General features: G+C 41.5%; 1 protein-coding gene across 2 annotated transcripts in view; it reads right to left on the minus strand.

Annotated features, from left to right (window-relative positions):
• Window positions 1–16,770, minus strand: part of sh3bgrl2 (SH3 domain binding glutamate-rich protein like 2) — a 90,643-nt gene that overhangs the window by 53,882 nt on the left and 19,991 nt on the right. The window lies entirely within an intron of this gene.

Here is a 16,770-nt window from a genome sequence, read left to right on the forward strand (position 1 = left end):
TGCATTGTGTTTTGTGAAAGTATGTTAATTAAAAAAATGGCCAATTAGTTTAAATGTCACACTGCGCAATCCTATCAAATCTAGGAATCTCTCAGTTGTGAACAAATTGAAGATCATCAACCTTAAATGTTAACTATTGTTCTCTCTGAAGTTGCTGCCTGATCTGCCATGCATTTCCCGCATTGTGTGCTTTTATTCCAGTTTTTGCAGGGTTTTTTTTTAATGTTCCTATCAAATCAAGGCTCTATAAGAATGTTTATCAATTCTCACAATGGAGATGAAAAATTAAATTATTTCAAATTTTATACATCAGCGCAATGAAGCTGCTGCCACTTAACTTCATTACTGAAATGTTTTTAAATGTTTGTTACGTTGATTTGAAAATATTCTCTAGAATCTGTTTTCAACAAAGCTGTATGATGACCCCGATTCAGATTGATCCTTTCTCCTGAATAATATATGGAAGCTTTCAACTTAAAATCCTACACCAATGTTATAAGCTTCTTTCAAGAATAAAAGATGCACAATAGAGAAAAATCAATACGATAATTTGAAACCACAATGACCGACTAATGATAAAAAAGTAACTTAGCAGAAATTATCGGAGTAATGAGCCAGATAATATTTAATGAGGCATTTAAGAGGGTTTAGAATAGGCACATAGATATGCAGGGAATGGAGGAATATGGATCACATACAAGCAGAGGATAATAGCTTAATTTGGCTCATGTTTGGCGTAGACATTGTGGTCCGAAAGGCCTGGTCTAATGCTGTGGTTTTCGATGTGCAGGAAATAACTGCAGTTGCTGGTTTAAATCGAAGATAGACACAAAATGCTGGAAGCATTTATGGAGAGAAGGAATGGGAGACCCTTCTTCAGAATGACTTTTCTAACTTCAAATAGCCCTTGCTTTCCCTCTCTGTCCATCCCCTCCCCCTTTCCAGTCCTCCTACCAGTCTTACTGTCTCAGACTACATTTTATCTGTGTACCGCACACTCCCCTGACATCAGTCTGAAAAAGGGTCTCAACCTGAAACGTCACCCATTCCATCTCTTCAGAGATGCTGCCTGTCCCGCTGAGTTACTCCAGAATTTTGTATATATCTGTGGTTTTCTACTGTATGTTCATTCGGTGTCTACTACTGTAGAAAGTTATGTTTATGTGAAATAAACAGAAAATCATTGAATTAATCAACAGGCCCAGGCATTTACTGTGGACAGAAAAACATAAATAACATTTCAAGTTGATGACCTTTAGTCGGAACACATTTACAGGAATACCCAAGCCAATACAATTGCTTTTGCATCATTATTCTAGTATTCCTGCTTATGTGACTCTTGTTCAATTTATGATGACTGTGTCTTAATCAGATGACTGTGATCTTACAAAAAAGTAAAGGTTCTTGGCACTAAATTACCATCCAAATACACATATCATCAAAAGGACATACATTTATATAGGACTCTGCATGACCACAGATAAGGCTGCTCTAATTAATCAATTTTTCGAAAGAAGTGATTAATGATTAATCACCCATGATTAATTGATAAAATGACTAAATTCCTAAACTCTCTCTTTTCTAGAGCTAGTACTAGAATAGAAGGGTATGAGAATTCCTTGCTTCGTCAATAAATGTTTGACAACTTTTCAGGCAGTTTATCCAGTAAAACTGAGCAAAAACATAAACATAATCAGTTAAATGTTTCAGAAAATTTTGAACAGTAAAATGTCGAATAAGTGGATTGATTTTCAGGGGAAGAAGTCGGACGTTTGACACAACTTCCTTGTGATCAAAAACGATAGCAAGTCCAAGTATTGTGAAATATTTCAAATATCAGCCCATCATCATTCAAATATCATCTGGAACACAAACATGCCTTCAAATTTGACCTAGTGTCTTCAAATAAGTCAGTTGGCATTCCATCCTGCACAAATCAGGGAACAATTATTTTGCATTTCAAGAAGTCAACAGAAAAAACCCAAATTTATTATTGCAGATTTAGACAGAATTCCGGTTGCAACTTTGGCCAAAAGTGTCGACATCAAGAATGCCAAAACCAGTGGTGTCATATTCAAACCCACAAGACATTTTGAAGGTAGTGAAGCACAAAATGGCTGTCCTGGAAAGCACATCAAAACACCAGAGTACATGTGAAAAAGTGTAGAAAGCACTCATGACAATTCCTCCTGGCTCAGTTGAATCTGAAAGATGTTTATGTGGGTAGCTTTTATTTGCATACACAGTTATTTATTGTAAGTTGGTATATTTAGTTAGATAGTTAGATAATACTTTGGGCTTGGCTTTCTTGGGCTTTGGGCTTGGCTTTCTTAGTTGAGAGCTTATCCTGGAGTTATAGCACAAGTATTTTGTTTTCTATTTCTAATTTTGTTTTTTTAACATTTTACCTAATGATAGTCTAAAGTAGGTTGACATTTGTGAAATAAAGGTACACGCAAAGAAAGAATGAGCATTAATTTGAAAATGACAAAAATTCTACTTTGAAAATTAATAATTTTAATCAGAGCAAAGTGATTCATGATTAATTACTTTTTCAAAATTAATCAATTTTCGAATGTGTTTGCATTGAATGAATGCATTTTCGAGGTGCTAGTACACCAAACCAGCACTTACCATCACATAAAAAAGTAGTGCATTAGAGTAGGCAACCCCTGTGTTATGACGATTTGGGTTACAGAAATTTGCTTTTAGAGAATTCATAAATCACCATTAAAAAAAAGTGAGATATGGAATGAAATTTGATCTCATGGAATTTGTGTAAAAAGTAAATAAATCAACATTTGCTGCCAACTTATGTTTCCTGACACATGCAGTTGACATAGTTTCACATAACAAAAAAAAAAATCACAGTCAGTTTTCCAGAAATGTGCCTTAGGTATAATTACTGTCGAGGTACAAAACATCGCAGCAATCAATGTAGATAAATTAACAATTACATTTTTAGATAACAGTTTTGTGGGAAAATTACCTGCCAGAACACTAACTCTGATGGGTGCCATAACATAATTTCACTTCACAGAGCTGGAAGGAGTGCAGAGAAGATTTACGAGGATGTTGCCAGGACTTGATGGCCTGGGCTATAGATAGGTTGGACAGGTTAGGACTTTATTCCTTGGAATGCAGGAGGCTGAGGGTTGATCTTATGTGGGTGTATAAAATAATGAGGAAAATAGATTGGGTGAATGCACAGAATCTTTTACCCAGGATAAAGGAATCAAGAACCAGAGCACATAGGTTTAAGGTGAGAGGGGCAAGATATATTAGGAACCTGAGGGGCAACTTTTTCACTCAGGGTGGTGGGTATATGGAATGAGGTGCAGAGGGGTAGTTTAGCTAGATTCTAAAACAACATTTGAAAGATACTTGAAAGATATGGATAGGAAAGGTTTAGAGCAAGTGTTGGCAACCTACAGCCCCCCGGGCTGAATGCGGCCCATAAGCCAAAATCATCCGGCCCGCAGGCATGTTTTTTTCCCCGTAATTATCCGACCATCAGCTCCGGTACCTCCCGGGCCCGAGGCCGCAGCGCCCAGGCGCGGTGATGCAAGGAGGCCTGCTCTGGCGGCCGAGCATCGAGCTCTAGGTGTACCGCATCCTGCGCAAAGCCGCCGGCATGACCACGCACCTTCTGCGTCTGGGCTTCACTGTCGGGATTAAAGATCCGCGCGATGATCTTTGGTCGGGATCGGGGTTGTCAATAGGCTGGGGACTAGCGAGTATGAGTGGCGTCCTCGAAGGGGCGGGATCCATGTGTACATGTGATAGATGTGGCCCGCCATCCGCTCACAGACATGCGTCCTGGCCCCTATGCAGAACAAGGTTGCCGACCCATGGTTTAGAGGGCTATGGGCCAAACACGGGCAAATGGGACTAACTTAGATGGGGCATACTGGTCGGCATGGACGGGTTGGGCCGAAGATCCTGTTTCCATGCAGTATGACTCCGTGACTCAGTAAGAAAACAAAAATAATTTAATATATTTTGTTAAAGATAACAGTCCACTGGTACTACGCCGATGTATTTATAGAAGATTACATGTTAAAGCCTTAAAATGGAGTTTGAACCCAAGACCTTCTGAGCCACATGTGAAAATACAATTGCTAAACCAGTGCAGACACCAGAAACATACAGATTATAAAATAAATGGTTACTTTCATCATTAATATAGAAGAAATAGGCCATTAGGACATAAAATTAGCTTTAACAGTGTTTAGTTACATTTTACTAGGGATTCCTCTTACAACGATAAGTACAAAGGTCAGTGTGTAAACCCTGACTTGGTAGATTTTTCAACACTCCTTAAGCTAATCTCTCGTGAACCCCTCCAGACTAATCTTAAACTCTAATTACAAGATCATCTGTGCCTACACGGTCCCCTTCTGTCTGCAGTCTTCCAACTACACCAATGCATCTTACTGTCATTTTCGCTTTGTATTCCATCTTCTTTCTTTCTGATTTATTCACTATCTTGTTCAGGAGGCCATTTCCCTTAATTCATTCTAATTTTCTGTCCACTTAACCTCATCTTACAGCTCCCATAGAATAGAATAGAATAACATTTATTGTCATTTGAACCTAAATTGAAACAAAATTACGTTTCTGCAGTCATACAAACAAGAAGGAAAAAAAAACCAAGACACACAATTAACACAATTTACATAAACATCCATCATAGTGAATCTCCAAACACCTCCTCACTGTGATGGACGGCAAAATCTTGTCCCTCCCTTGTTCTCTATTCTTCCGATATTAAAGCCCCCAGCAAGCGATGGTAAGTCCCGTGGCCATTGAAGCCGCGCCGGGCTATGTAAGGCCCCTCTCCAGGTCGTTTTTAACACCGCGATTCGGGCGGGAGAAGTTGCCATTGCGGGAGCTCCGAAAAGCGGTCTCCCATCAGGGACCCGTGAGCTCCTGATGTCACCATCCACAAGGCCTGCGGCTGGAGCCTCCAATGCTCCGAAGTCGGGTCGCATCCAAGCGCCATCACAGCTCTCCACGCTCCGAAGTCGGCCACCAGATGGTGAGTCCACTGGCTCTGCGACTGGAGCACCAGGTCAATTCCAGTTGGAGGCCGCTCCACGGTGCTAGGCCCCAATAACAATGGAGACCCGACAGGGAAAGATCGGGTCCCCGTACAGGGAAGAGATTTAAAAGTTTCCCCCACCCCCCCACATATACACAGCTAAAAATAATATATAAACTGCACCCAAAACATGCACTTAACAGTACATAAAAAAAAAAAAACAGATGGACTGCAGAGGCCAATAGACATATTAACTGACATTATCAACCCTCTATTTTCACCTGTCTCTTGTTACTTTCAAGATTCCCGTTGATTAAGCAACCAAATGTTTTAATTACATCCCTCCGATACTTAATACAGAAAAGCAAGCTGGGGGAAGTGATGCCAAGAAAATATACTTATACCAAATTACAACAAATGTTAGCAATTTATTTGTTAATTTATTCATTTGGTAACATTTGCTTTTTTAAATCTTTGGCGGGTAAACTCACCTTTATTACAAGATGTCACACATCCAATTATTTCCCCTTAGAATCCTTCCCTTTTAAATGTGCGAAGGATAGTGTTATGGGAATAGCGCCATCTGTGTACTCAAGATGGATCCTGAATAAAGATGGCTGAACCCAAGTCACGATTGTAAAGCGTCTGTTGGTTAGTTTTGAAGCTGTAATGGGGTAGTTTACAGTAAGGAAACATAACATTAAAACAGATAGGACGTGGTTTTTATTGATGTTAGTTGCCTGGATTGGTATACAAGCAAGGCATTCAGCTGTCAGTATAGCAGTATCTGCTCCGGGCCTCAGCCAGTACCTCTGGAACTGAGAGGCAGTTCTCCACCACGTACATGTTTGAGTAACTGCATCCTCTGTACTGAGTCAGCTTCAGGTTTCCACTAAACTTAATTTGTGTTATCAAAGAATCTTCTGCAAACCAGTGTATCCAGGAGCATAATATAATTTATTCATTTATTTTTATTTCCATTAAATGTGTTCTTTTGGGATATTTATAAACAGTAGACATGCAGATTTTAAAATCTTGATTTTCATTGAAAATCTCTATTTTTAGTGCTTTGGAAATCAGCATTAAAATGATGCCAGCAAACAAATGAGTGTACACGCGCATTTTATTACTAAACCATGTAATCTTATGTTACATTTATCAAGCTATTAGGCATACTTGAAAGCATATCTGTAACCTGACCACATTCAATAATAAAAATTTGATCAAATATAATTTATATAATTGTTACATCTGGTATAGAAAGTCAAAAGGCAAAATATTAAGTTTACGGAATTAAATTACACAGTCACCGACATCCATTATGCGGAGTCCAGGCAGCTAATGCACTTAACCCATGCAGACATTTTTATGGATCATTTTTCAATGTATTGTCTAATATATTAAGGGAGGGCTAGTCAATCAGCAGTTCTTTGGAACAATTGTTTTGAAAAACCTCAAAATCCCCATTATTTTCCTTGCTAAAATCATCTAATCTATTTCAGCAACAATTGCACTGATGCATTCTAGTCCAGTATTTTTTTGCCAAAAACAACAGTTAGTTAGATTTCTCTTGATAACGCATCAGAACAATTGATTGAGCTGTACAAGGAAATGTGGACGATCTATATCCAGATTAGTTGCACTTGTCGTTTCGCCATTATAGTTAGACTGTTTCATGATTAGACCCAAATAATGGCCACAATACTAGATGTAGGTGCAGATCAAATTTGTATTTGAGAAGGCTCTTTACTTATTAACACATATCCGCTCCCACCCTCTGTCGCTCTCTCCATCTATTTTCTCCCCCACCTGAGTCCATCTGCCCCACCTGAGTCCAGCTGTTGTCCCACCCCTCACTGATATAGGTTTCCCTCTCAACACTCAAGCTCTGACGGGAAAGATTACCCCGTCTTGACCGTCACACTGTTTTCAAGCTGCAGCTAAATGTTCAACTCTTGCATTTCTTCCATTACTTTGTTGCGAAGGCCATAGAAGCCACGGGAAAATACTGTAAATGGCATTTTGCAGTTTTTTGTGGTTTTTCCACCAAAATTCTGATGGAAATCCCAGAAGAACCAATGCAGAAATTCACCCAAGGTCTGATTTGTTGCTCTGCCATAATAATAGAAAATGATTCAGCATAACATTGCCTTCAGCAACTCACTATATTTTGTGCACTATTTCAAATGAAATTGATTTATGGTAATTTACGAGCTTTTATAGTTCCATATCCCATCCCCCAAAGATTCCTATAGGGTTTCAAGATCCCTCATAAATCAGTTATAAAAACTGTCTATGATGAATGTACTTGTGCAAAAAGTTCCTGGAAGGAAATGAAATTGGAATCTCTTGCAAATCCTAAAGCAGTGATGGATTAAAATACTAATATAAGTATATTTCAAAATAAAAACAAATGTGGCCTATAAGGAAAGCAAAGCAATTAAGCATTCCCAAAAGAGGACAATGCTTCCAGCTGGTTTAACTCCACAGCTGAAAATCTAATTAGTAGAAGGGAAATTAAGCCATTAAGTTTAACATGACTTGGTTCCGTATTGATGAGTGGCCATTAGTCAGTAAATGAGTCTGAGCTTGCAGTGGTATTTGTTAAAAATACATGTCAGGTAAAATAGGTTGCAATTTTCCAATTTAAGTTTAAATCAGCACTCAAAAGCTCAGCCTCACCTTTGACAAAGATAAGTACTGCTGGACAAAAGAATGGATATATACCAATAATGCTACAAAAATATTAAACAAACACTATTGGCCTTACACATGGCAACAGCATAACATGGGTTGAAACCTACAGGCTCGGTGAATGAAAACAGTGCAATGGATGCGGTGTCCATTGGGATGGAATAAACACAGAGTTTTTATTCCCTGTTCCCTGTTCCCTCTCAGAAAAGGGAAAGCTGAGGCCTTCTTCCATTGAGTTATTCGAGACACAGGAAAGTTATATGCATGAGGTTGTGCACTTGAAATGGCACATGACAATTTCTTGCATACAACTTCAAAAATAATTTTTTAATATTGCTTCATTCCAATTAAAGTCCTAATGTATTAATTTTAAATCAGTAACAAATGAAGAAACTTCCTTGTAAATCTCCTGAGTAATTATTTAAATTTACACAATAATGGAGCCGTGTTGACAATAAATTGTATAGTAGCAATCACCCAATTAACTTTGAGAATGAAATTTCAAAATGCAGAAAGTGCGCATGGACAACTGATCAATTTACCTTTGCTTGTAGGTAAGTTGCAAGATAAGCAAGTCAGTCACAGCAGTAAACTACTGTCAAGGAAACTGATGGAAGATGCAAAACAAAATTAACGTGACGAGCGACTTCAAGAAATCTAAATTTGTGTAATTTTTTTTTAATGACTGGAAAGGTTACCAAACGGATTATTACTGAAAGAAATGCCACCCTTTAACTGAATCAAACATTAATATTAAAATAAATCAAGCCGCAATCAAAATTGTTTGGTGGTGATGATGTAGATCAGTACTTCTAGGCTTCCATTAAAAGTAATTTCTTGCGTCAATTTCTTGCTATTAAGGGAGTGCAGCGTAGGTTCACAAGGTTAATTCCCGGGATGGCGGGACTGTCATATGTTGAGAGAATGGAGCGGCTGGGCTTGTATACTCTGGAATTTAGAAGGATGAGAAGGAATCTTATTGGAACATATAAGATTATTTAGGGTTTGGACACGCTAGAGGCAGGAAACACGTTTCTGATGTTGGGGAGTCCAGAACCAGGGGCCACAGTTTAAGAATAAGGGGTAAGCCATTTAGAACGAAGATGAGGAAACACTTTTTCCACTTTGTGAGTTTGTGGAATTCTCTGCCTCAGAGGGTGGTGGAGGCCAGTTCTCTGGATACTTTCAAGAGAGAGCTAGATAGGGCTCTTAAAGATAGCGGAGTCAGGGGATATGGAGAGAAGGCAAGTTCAAGTTCAAGTTCAAGTGAGTTCAAGTGAGTTTATTGTCATGTGTCCCTGTATAGGACAATGAAATTCTTGCTTTGCTTAAGCACACAGAAAATAGTAGGCATTTACTACAAAACAGATAAATGTGTCCATATACCATGATATAAATATATACACACATGAATAAATAAACTGATAAAGTGCAAATAGCAGAAAGTGGTTATTAATAATCAGAGTTTTGTCCGAGCCAGGTTTAATAGCCTGATGGCTGTGGGGAAGTAGCTATTCCTGAACCTGGTTGTTGCAGTCTTCAGGCTCCTGTACCTTCTACCTGAAGGTAGCAGGGAGATGAGTGTGTGGCCAGGATGGTTTAGGTCTTTGATGATACTGCCAGCCTTTTTTGAGGCAGCGACTGCGATAAATCCCCTCGATGGAAGATGGACAGAGCCGATGATGGACTGGACAGTGTTTACTACTTTTTGTAGTCTTTTCCTCTCCAGGGCGCTCAAATTGCCGAACCAAGCCACGATGCAACTGGTCAGCATGCTCTCTACTGTGCACCTGTAGAAGTTAGAGAGAGTCTTCTACAGGAACGTAGTACTCAGCCATGATCACATTGAATGGCCAAATGGCCCACTCCTGCACCTATTGTCTATTGTTTATATATGAACATTTTCTATTCTACATAGTAAAATACATGCACCATTCTGTAACAGTGGCCATTCTTTAGGTTTATTGAAAAAATAATAATTTAATTTACCAGCAATTGCAGTTCTGTTTAACGATACAGGATTAATGGCACAAGAGCTAATGAAAGATACTTTCAATTCCAGAGGAACACATTTTATTTGCACCATTAACCAAAAGGGCAGTCAAATAAAACTAAGAGTTTTGCATACACAAATGTAACTGCTCAAGAGCAAGCTGATCGCTGAATGATTAAACTAATCATCATGATCTCAATCTTGCTAAACTACACAAATTATCCAAACATGCAAATAACTAAAATGTTAGTCATCAGTTCAATTCATTTTCCATCAGTCCACATTTTGAAGCTTACTGCTGACCTCTCTGCACATTGCAAAACAATGAAGTAATCAGATGCACAATGAATCATATTTTCCATATTAGAAGACTGAAATGTAGCCAGATTAGAATTAAAAATATATATTTATCTTTAACAATCTTTTTATCTATATGCTTTTTCTACTTAATTTATCCACTCTGAAGACAGACCTAGAGATTTAGACACAGGCATGGGTGCCGGAAGACTGGAGGGTGGCTAATATAGTGTATCTATTTAAGAAGAGCTGTAATGAAGAGCTGAGGAACTATTAGACACAAAATGCTGGAGTAACTCAGCGGGACAGGCAGCATCTCTGGAATGGGTGACATTCTGTGGTAGGTAAGTTACTGTACATGATTCTGAGGAATAAAATATATATATGTTTGGATAGAGATGGGGTAGATTATGGATAGTCAGCATGGTTTTGAATGTGAGAGATAGTGTCTTATGAATCTGATCAAGTTTTTTGAAGTAATCAAAAAGGTCAACAAGTGCAAATCCCTAAACAATGTCTGTTTGGACGACATTTGATAAGGTTTTGCATGATAGGCTGCTCTGGAAGTTTAGATCGCATGGGATCCAGGAAGAGATAGCTAACTGGATACTGAATTGGCTTCATAGAAGGAAGCAGAGGGTAGTGGTGGAAGGGTGTTTATTTGGACCAGAGGCCTATGACAAGTGATGTGCCTTAGGGATTGGTGCTGAGCGATTGTTGTTTGTGGTTCATTTCCAACAATTTGGATGAGAATGTACAAGGCAATAATTAGTAAGTTTGCAGATTACACTAAAGTGGGTGGTGAAGATGGTTATCAAAAGTTACAACATGTTCTTGATCAGGTGGGCAAGTGGGCTGAGGAATAGCTAATTGAGTTTAATGCAGATAAGTGCAAGGTAATAATAATAATAATACATTTTATTTATGGGCGCCTTTCAAGAGTCTCAAGGACACCTTACAAAAATTTAGCAGGTAGAGGAAAAACATGTAAGGGGAATGAAATAAATAGTAGAGACATGACTAGTACACAAAGTAAAGACAGAATTCAATACAAAACACAATACGAGGCAATTAATGCACAGATGAAAAGGGAGGGGGACGAGGGGCTAAGGATAGGCAGAGGTGAAGAGATGGGTCTTGAGGCGGGACTGGAAGATGGTGAGGGACACGGAATTGCGGATCAGTTGGGGGAGGGAGTTCCAGAGCCTGGGAGCTGCCCTGGAGAAGGCTCTGTCCCCAAAACTGCGGAGGTGGTCTTGTGGATGGAGAGGAGACCGGCTGATGTGGATCTGAGGGACCGTGAGGGCTGGTAGGGGGAGAGGAGGTCAGTGAGATATGAGGGGGCCAGATGGTGGAGGGCTTTGTAGGTGAGGATCAGGATTTTGTAGTTGATCCGGTGGGAGATGGGAAGCCAGTGAAGTTGTTTGAGGACTGGAGTGATGTGATGCCAGGATTTGGTGTGGGTGATGAGTCGGGCGGCTGCGTTCTGGACCAGATGGAGTCGGTTGATGTAGGTGGAGCTGATGCCAAGGAGAAGTGAGTTGCAGTAGTCCAGTCGGGAGGAGATGAAGTCATGGGTGAGTCTTTCAGCAGCGGGAGGTGTGAGAGAGGGTCTGAGTTTGGCGATGTTGCGGAGTGTAGGAAGGTGTAGGAAGGTGTAGGAAGCAACACTTCTCTGGTCTGAAGAAGGGTCTCGACCCGAAACGTCATCTATTCCTTATCTCCAGAGATGCTACCTGATCCGCTGAGTTACTCTAGTTTTTTGTATCTATCTTAAGTACAAGGTGTTGTGTTTTAGGAAGTCATACCAGGGCAGAATCTTCACAGTAAATGGTATGTTCCTGGGGAATGTATGTTCCTGGAGAGCAGAGGGATCTTGGAGTACAGGTACAAAGTTCCCTGAAAGTGGCATCACAGGTAGATAGGGTGGTCAAGAAGGATTTTAGACAATAGACAATAGGTGCAGGAGTAGGCCATTCGGCCCTTCGAGCCAGCACCACCATTCAATGTGATTATTTTGGTCCATTGACCTTCATCAGTCAAGGTATTGAGTATAGAAATTGGGACCTTTTGTTACATTTGTTCAAGATATTGGCGAGGCCACATTTGCAATACTGTGGGTAGTTTTAATCTCCCCACCATCAGAAGGATGTCATTATGCTGGAAATAGTGCATAGAAGATTACAAGAGATGTAGCCAGGACTTGAAACAATATGACCTAGGGTATTTGAATATTCTTAAATTTGAGGTTGATTGATACTTGATAAGTAATGAGGTAAAAGGTCACCGTGGAAAGACAGAATTTTAATCTCAATTCCATATTCCTAACAGTCGTGATCTTATAAAATAGCAGACTTCATGGGCTAACTGGTGCCCTTAATTCATTCGTAGTCTGTATCGCATGGAGAGGGCAAGATTGGGCACTGAGATGGCAATGGTAATTGGAGGATGCAAGAATCACCTTTTAGTTTAAAACCTAATTTGTCGGTTGCAGTTAATTTAATTTTGCAGACTGGTCCCCGCATCTGTTCATACCCCTCATTTGGAGGCTCAGGACTTATGTTATTTAAACTACTTTCTTAAACTGGCAAATAATGCACTTCCATGTAATATTGAGCAAGTGCTTCCTTTTTACCATTAAGTTCTCGGGAAACAGAGAATGTGTAAAGGAGTTAAAATAAATGCTGCATTGACATTATCGACCTTCCAAACCCACGATCAAGGCAGTATTCTTCATGTTAAAGGTTAACAATAGGTTTTCAAAAGCTATTCAGATGCTGAGAGCACCATGGTTGATAGCATCTTAGGTATCCACAAATGAAAACGTCAACAATGAGTAGACATTGGGAAGGACACTCTCTGACTGTTTCCTTTCCATTTCAAGACTGTTAAACAAAAGATTCTCACTTATATTCTCTCGTTGAAATCAATACAAAAACCAGGGATAATTTGGCCTGTGGGCTGCAGGACTACACAACAAAAGCAACAAATAAAGATTGTTTGTAATCAATAAAGCTTTTTTTTGCTCATTTTTCAGGGTCAGGGCATCATGCAATACCAGCATTTTTTTTTTGTTAATCCCAGTTGCAGCTGAATAGAACATCTCCCTAAATCACTTCAGTGGATTCAACCAATACTAAAGACATGGATGAGGGGGCAGAATTAAATGGTACTCAAGTTTGACATTGACACATAAATATGTGGAAGAGCAAATTGCGATGAGGATATTGTGACCCTGTAATGGGAGTGTGAGAATAAAACTTGGCAATGGAAGTTTAGTGAGGGAAAGTGTGGTCACTTTGGCAATAGAAAGGAAGATTATCTAATTGGAAAGTAACTTGAACTTAAGGATATTAGAGCATTTAGATATTCTTGTGTGGCAAGGAATCATAGCCCTGCGTAAACATTCCCTTTCATCCCTGTTTGGAATAGAAAACTCTTTATTCTGAAACACCACCCTCTCCCTCATTTTTAGATATCCCTATCAAAAGAAGCATTCTCAGCATTAATTACATTATTTTTCTCAGAATCCATACAAAAGTGGCTTGATTTCTTTAGAGATCAAACCCTACATGCCAGGAATAAACCTGGTGAACCTTGCACGCACTGCAACAAATGCAAATCTTTCCTTTGTTAAATAGAGGCCAAAACTTTAAGCAGAATGACGGGTGCAAACTCTCCAGAACTCTGCAAAGTTGCAAAAGAACCTCCCTCTTTTTATACTCTGTGCCTTTTGAAACAAAAGCTACATTCCTTCAACCTTCCTGATTACTTGCTGTAACTTCATATTGACACTTTGCATTTCATGCATTAGAACACCAGACCCCTTTCTACCGTAACATTTTGTACTCGCATCCTCTTTAAATAATTGTTTACTTTTCCATTCTTACTTCCATTCCCAGGTTTTCCCATATTTACCCTGTCTGCCAACTTCTTTCCAACTCACATATATCCCTTTGAAGGTTCTTTGTATCCTCTTCAGAAGTTGCTAACCCACCTATCCTTGCTATAATGTATATAATGTAATTAGCATATGTTATGTTTAGTACGAGGGGACACATGAGTCAGCCCAGTTGAGGGAGAAAGCCGGCCGCGTGAGAAGCGGACCAGCAGCGAGAAAAAAAAGCCCGGCCACGCGTAAAAAGCGGACCGGTCGTGAGAGAAAGCCCGGTCGCAAGAGACGGCCGTGAGCAGAGAAAGCCTGGTCGGGAGCAGAGTCAGCCCGACCGTGAGCAGAAGAGAGGGTCTGGCCGCGCAAGAGAAGCGGACTGGCCGAGGGGGAAAGCCCGGACGTGAGAGGAAGTCCAGCCCCGAGCAAAGAGTGGGTCCGCACGAGAGAAGCAGGACAGCACTCAAGCACTTCAGCCCGGTCGGGAGTAGAGTCGGCCCGGTCGTGAGGGCTGTGGAGACAGCGGGCAGGCAAGTCAGCAGAGCAGCAGTGGTCGACTTCGCAGCGAGCCAGCGGCAGCAAAAGTAACGGTGAAGCCCGGAGGAGCCAGCAAAAGTGGAGGTCTGGCGAGGCCAGCAGCAAAAGTACCGGTGGGGACAGCTCGAGAGGTCGAGAAGGCACTGAAGTCCATAGGCCGACAAGCTGGACAAGTGAAATCCATCAAAGTAAAAGCAGGACTGTAGAATGTAATGCGTTGTTCACTATTCCTTCACAGTAAAAGCGGGACTGTTTGGATGTAATGCATTGGTCACTGTTATTAATAGTAAATCTGTGTGCATAGCAGGAATATGGTTAAAATGTTCTAAATGTCTATTAACATGAAATGTTGGTTAATAGTATAAATCTATTATTATAAGAATTAGTAATAGTCAGTGGGCTGGATCACTTCTTAGTGTGTAGAAGGATTAAATCTAGTGCAAAATACACAGTGAGAGAAAAGAAGATAGTGCACCTGAATAGCAACAGGTAGCATGGATTTTCAAATTGTAGGAAACATGCCCCAATTAGATTATGGGAGTACAGGTGCACAACCTTTTATCCGAAAGCCTTGGGACCAGACACTTGTCGGATTTCGGACATTTTCGGATTTCCGAATGGAAGATTTTTAGCGTAGATTAGGTAGGTAGCGCGGGCGGCTTGAAAAGTCTGGAGCAGCTGCCTCCTCTCCGGAGACCGGGGAATCATTGTAAATCATTGCATAAATGTTAGTCAGTTATTTTGGAGGGATTTTATGGGGTGGTGGTGGGGTGTGAAGGGGGAAACTTTAATTCTTAGTCCCCTACCTGGTCGGCGACTCCCAAGCTGAGGGCTCCGTCCGGCCGCGGGCTGCGCCGGTTGGAGCTCCGACCCCGGCAACTCTACCCCTGGCTGCGAGGCGCTCCAAATCCAGCGCCGCCCGCGGCCGGACGCCCGCAGTCCCAGCTCCGCGAATGTTGGGAGTCGGCGCCACAGCGCTCCGGAGCTTACCGCACGGCGACCCGGTAAGGCATAGCCCGCTCCCCGCTGGTATCCCAGCGCTGCGACGCTGCCGACTCCCAACATTCGCGGAGCTGGGGCTGCGAGCGTCCGGTGGATTTGGAGCGCCTCGCAGCCAGGGGTAGAGTTGCCGGGGTTGGAGCTACAACCGGCGCCGCCCGCGGCCCGCAGCCCCAGCTGGGAGTTGGCGGCCACAGCGCTGCGGAGCTTACTGCACGGCGACCCGGTAAGGCATTGACCGCTCCCCGCCTCTCCGACCAGGTAGAGGACTAAGAATTAAAGTTTACCCCTTCACCCCCCCCCCCCCCCTTCACATAAAAGCCCTCCAAACTAACTGACTAACATTTAAGCAATGATTTACAGATGTTTAAGTGTCTCCCCGGTCTCCGGGGAGGAGGCAGCCGCGACAGTAGTACAGACTGGGTTGACCGTGGGTCGTTTCGGGTCAAGTTTGGCGCCAAACGCGAACTTTGGTGTGCAGATGACATCCTGGGGAAAAATGGCCGGTTTTCGGAGTTTTTCGGTTTCCGGAACACCGGATAAAAGGTTGTGCACCTGTAATTTTGAGAAATGGACCAAAGTCTTGGAGACTTGTTTCATTTCCAATGATATCGCTGCAGAGGAGAAGAAGAGAGCATGGTTCATATTAGGCTTAGGAAGAGAGGGTTATCAAACCTTACGTATGTTACTGCTGCCAGCAAAGCCCACAGATAAAATGTATGAGGAGTGTAAGGAGGCTTTAATGGCTCATTTCTCGCCAAAACTTCCAAGGGTATCCGGAGGCAAGGAGCCTGAACTAAAGAGGGCAGAGAGTCTCTCAAAGGACCAAGGTCAAGTGCAAAAGGACAAAGGTCAAATGCAAAAGGACAAAGGTCAAGTGCTGTGGCCTGTGTCCTGAGTCCGCTGCACTTCACATTGATGACACATGACTGTGTCCCCAGGTCCACTACTAACCATATCATCAAATATGCGGATGACACAACAGTAGTGGGCCTCATCCGCAACAATGACGACCAGGCATACAGAGAGGAGGTGGAGCAGCTGGTGAGCTGGTGCAGCAGGAACAACCTTCTCCTAAATGTGGACAAAACCAAGGAGATTGTCGTCGACTTCAGAAAGAAAAATCAGCCCAGTCACACTCCGCTGTGCATCAACAACTTAGCAGTGGAGCAGGTGAAAAGCATCAAGTTCCTGGGAGTGCATATAACGGATACCTTAACTTGGACTACAAACATCACATCTCTGGTAAAACGGGCACAGCAGCGGTTGTTCTTCCTCCGCAGGATGAGAAGATCACACCTCCACCCTCCCATCCTC

This window comes from Leucoraja erinacea, chromosome 5, assembly GCF_028641065.1.
Source record: "Leucoraja erinacea ecotype New England chromosome 5, Leri_hhj_1, whole genome shotgun sequence".
In the NCBI taxonomy this organism is placed as follows: Eukaryota; Metazoa; Chordata; class Chondrichthyes; order Rajiformes; family Rajidae; genus Leucoraja; species Leucoraja erinaceus.